Source organism: Lissotriton vulgaris, chromosome 3_1, assembly GCF_964263255.1.
Source record: "Lissotriton vulgaris chromosome 3_1, aLisVul1.2, whole genome shotgun sequence".
NCBI classification, from domain to species: Eukaryota; Metazoa; Chordata; class Amphibia; order Caudata; family Salamandridae; genus Lissotriton; species Lissotriton vulgaris.
The window spans coordinates 1,085,268,485-1,085,273,415 of NC_141689.1; positions in this window are offsets into that span (position 1 = coordinate 1,085,268,485).

Here is a 4,931-nt window from a genome sequence, read left to right on the forward strand (position 1 = left end):
TTACAACAACGTTTCTGGTGGAGGGGGCTGTATAAACAGACGTGTGACTATGTTCTTCAATGTGACATTTGCCAGCAGATTAAGCCTTCAACTGCTGCGCGCCCGCCCCAGACACAGTTGTACATTTCTAATAAACCCCTTGGGTGTGTTTATTTAGATCACTGCGGTTCCTTTTCTTCTGATGCTGTGTATAAGTACATCTTAGTAGCAGTTGATTCATGCACACGCTTTGTGTGGATCTGGCCTCACCACAGCGCTTATTCACGGACTGTCATAAGAGACTTGCGTATCTTTGTAGGGATTTTTGCCTGTGGAACCTTCCATTCGGATCAGGGTCCAGCTTTTGCCTCTAAGGCGTATAAGGATGCCATGACTTCATTGGTGGTCCAAGTCAAGTTTTTGTCTCCATACAGACCTGAGGGTAATAGTGTTGAGGAACGGATGAACCAAGATTTAAAGCAGTCTTTGACGGCACGAGTTATAGGCACTGGCACACCTCAATGGCGTGTAGCGAGCTCTTAATAATCTCCCTAGAAGGTTTCTGGGTGGGTGAACCCCGTACGAAATGCTCTTTGGTATCAAGATGTACGTTCCAGACCTTGACGGGCTAGACTCGGTAGCTCAAGCTGGCTTCTTTGACGTAGATGAACATTGCAATGTTATACAGGATCTACAAAAGACAAGAGGCTGTCTTGCAAAGGAACATTTGCCCTCCACCTCTGATGATGCTTTGCAGATCCCGGTAGTTGGCTGGCTACCCCAAGTTGGAGAACTAGTTTGTGAGAAGATCGATAACAAGAAAGAATTTGGTCCCTCTTATCGAGCTCCGGTTCCAGTGCTTGGAGTGAAAGGCACAAGAACAGCCATTCTACCACCACTTCCAGGTTGTAAGGAGAACAGGTATAGCTCGATTGACAATGTCAATATACACAGATTGGCCGATTCTTCTTAGTATGACACCGGCAGTCTCACGTCCTTCGATTTTGAGAAATTCTGTTTGGCCCTGGTTTCCAATCCTGTGCCTGATGTTGCTCTTGAGTTGCCTGCAATTTCCAGTCCTTTATTGAGTATACTACCTAGTACTCAACATGATGAAACTGAATATACTTATCCTACTGACTTATCTATGCCTGATTTGCAAACTCGCTTGGTTACAGAATCCAGATTTTCATTTGACACTGTTTCCCACACATCTAAAAAGCCTTCGAAGATTTCTGTTTTGGCAAGACTGTTTAAAAAAAAAATGTTGATTCCCCCTTGGACTTATATTTGGATGGTGCTGTTTTCGATTTACCTTTTTATGACAATTGGTTTTGTGTTTTATTTTTTTCGTCTCATCAATGGACACTATGTCGAGGAGAGAACTTGCATTCGACATATCAATGGAACTTTGGCTCCCCATTCCTCATCACACAGATTGAATAGAGACTTGGCCTTTGTTAACATCACTGCTTGGCCTGTCTTAGATGGGATTGTATGGGGTGCTGTTCGATTTCAGATTCATGGGTCCACTGAGGTCATAAATGTCCCTAATGTGCTTAGAGTGTCTTTGGGGGATGTAGTTAAACAACGTATATACGTTCTGATGATTGGGATGTTCAGGCCGTTGAATCATTGTTTTCTGATTTGAAATATTATGATGCCTTTGATGCTGAAGATTTGTACTTGGAGTCTGCTAATTACGGTGATTTGTATTGATATCAACATTTTGGCAATCACTACCTGCATAAAGCTAATACCAGGAGGCTCACTGTAAATTACACCCAGTGGCAACATTGTCCAGCTCCTATACAAGGCAGTTCTGCTACCTTTTTAAAAAGGTTCACTTACTTTACAGATTTTAATCAATCTAATCCAAATGCCTTTAATTTTAAAATAGGTGATAAATCCATATCCAAAGTTCGACTTACCGATACTAAATTATTGTATTCGAAGTCCTTTCTAGACCAGTTGGCTGTTGGGGGCTATGAGTTGTGGAAGGATACAATTGACCTTAAATCAGTTTGGGGTTCTAAAAGCTGGCAAGTGCACGGCATTGAGGCTTTGCACCGTGCATGCCTCATCCCGAACCATTTGTTGTTTTTGAATTCTACTATTTCACAGACAACATGCTTTGGATTGGCTACTCCTAAAAGATTAAATTCTCCTTCTTTTCCTGACTTAGAGGAATATTACGGTTGGGGTAATTTTACTAAATTTTCCATGAGAGAGTTACAAACTCTATTATTGAATTTCTCCTTTAACATATCCAGTTTGGATCCCGAAGGCTGGTTGCTCTGACACTGAAGTGCTGATTCGTGCCAGCCTCGTTTTCTGGGTTTAGCTCATGGCTTTACACAGGTCAGGGTAGATCCCCGTTTTGAAAGTGCCCATTGTGTGACTACCTATTCGGTAGGCAAATTGTGTCAGAACTGGCTCAGACATTCTACCTTGGCATCAGTTAAACTGCATTTATCTAAACTGATTGATGATGTTGATCTGAATGATGTTATTAAAGGCCCGGCTAAAGGTAGATCTAAAAGATGGATATATGCTGTTTATAATGAATTCTGGAAAGCTTCCCAGGTTGAGGCGGCTACCCGCCTTAGGCCTATAGATCAAGCTAATTTAGAAAAAGTGCTAGCAGTTGTAGATAACAGCATTAACACGCTCTCTTCTCGCATTTACACGTTAGATAATATTGTGTCATCTGTTGTAGATATTGTGCAAGATGAATTGTCTGCTTTGTACCACGGTCAAAATCAGTTGCATTCCATTATGCAATTTGCATGGACATTGCAGGCCCTTATGGCATGGTAAAGTGCTTGGCATTACATGAATACGTCATCCTTGTTTGCCCCTTTTAATTTAACTGACAAGCAATGCTTACTATCAATGAAGAATGCTTCTTTTTCCATGTTACACATTGAGAGGTTAGAGCCTTTACCGTTTTCTGTGGCCAAAGCCAATGCTGCTACGTGGCTTATTCACGGTTTAATAACTCTGCCGTTTCCTTTATTCAAATTTAAAAATTGTGTGAAGTACTTTGCCATTGGCAGATACAAGCCTCTTGGAAGTTCTTATCTCCATGAAGCCTGGTCACTTCCTTTTACATATAGATGTCTTAGGGGGGGGAAGAGAAGTTTATTTGAATGGTAAAGAATGCACTGAAACACCGGATCATTCTTTAATGTGTCGACATATCCAATTACATGGCTCTTGCAACCAAAACTAGCCTAATTTAGCCTGTATTTTGAAAGGTACACCCGCGCCTGCAAACGTTCCCACATTCACATTGCTGGCTAACGGGAGTTATTTACTTTTAAACAATGAGGATTGTTGTGGGTTAATTAAAGGGATTGCTTATGTCGTTACAGTCAGTGAACGTGTAGTTTGTTGCAAGAATGTAATGTATCCACCCCGCATGGGAAACATGATGTTTCCATCTGACCTAAGAGTCCGACCTTGAAAGCAGAGTTCAATAAGTTGAGTCGCATAAGAGTTCTATTGTCACAAAATGAAGTTGCCCTCACATCTGCTCGTGAAACATTTGCCCTTCACGTGGCTAACACCCGCACAGAAATGCATGCCTTATTAAATACTGATTCGCCCCTTGCACTTCGGTGAGTTAATTCACACTATCTTCAATGGGTCCTCCACTTCGGGGCTGGCTCACTTTTTTAAAGTTGTAAGCAGTGGCATAGTGACTTCCTTCTAGAAGATTTTCGGAGTCATTCCAGCTTTCTTCCATTCTATTTTCTCCAGCCTGTTTGGTGGGTTTCCCCTGCTACTGGCTCTTGCTTCTGGCATGCTATTACTGTTTTGTTTATTTCAAAATGGATGCACATCCTGTGATCCTGTGTTACAAGATGAGCTGTCTCGGCTAGGGCTCCTTCGCGCCCAGAAGCTTGAGTACTATGGTGCGCTGCCTCTTGCTACACTGAGTGCAGCTTATGGATTATCATTTTGATTTTCCTACTTTACATGCGTTCAGCCTGTTTTCCATTGCCTGATTTACAATTTCAAATGGGCCCTGGATTTGTGTCTCTGCAATACGGTGTCTCCCGATGCGGATTAAAATCAACTCATGAGTCCCTTAGTTACTCATGAATTGCTTTGTTCTGATGGAGGGATTATGGCCTTTGCAGCGATGCATGGTATACTGGGTCGTTGGAATGTGTTCGCAGTGGCGCAAGATTTCTTGGCCCGCAGCTTCCTCAAGATCCCACTGAGTTGTCCTCTGATGGTGCAAGAGGCTCCGGTAATTGAAGAGCATGTATGTTCTTTCCCTTTATTAAATTGGATGGCCGATTTGTTTTCGGATGATGACAGTGACTTCCTGTTGGAGGCTGTTGGTGCATATTTTGCATATTTATTATTAGGATGAACTGTGTTTGCAGTCTCGGTGTTTTGTCCTACACATCTCGTTGGATTATTGGATTTTTTTGGGACTCTCAGACTTTTCTAAAAGGCTTGCCTATTGACTTTATCAATGTCCATTACTGTGTTTTTTTCACAACTATTATATTTTTTTCTCTTAGATTTTTTTAAGTGCCAAATTAGAGACTTGTGTTTGAACTATCAAACTTGAACTCTGCGTTCCTAAATTTGTCCCTTCATACTTGTCCTATCAGTGCTCGAAACAAAGGGAGGGTGTCTTGTGTATTGGTTTCACCTTTGCACTGTGTTAAGTTAGCATGGGCTTCTTAGAAGTTTAGACACCATTTTGCCTTTTCTGCTGCCTCTGCACACAACACATTTTGTTTTTAAAGCTTTTCGCCTAGTTAGGTATTTTGCTTTACACGAGAATAACATGTTTGCTTATAATACCAGCCTTGCTTGGTAAGCTATATCTGTACAGTGAGTGCCGAGGCCTTCAAGGGTATTTCAACACGTCGCTTATTGTTTGGATTGATCAGCGCACAGAGTAGACATAATATGGATGCAGCTGT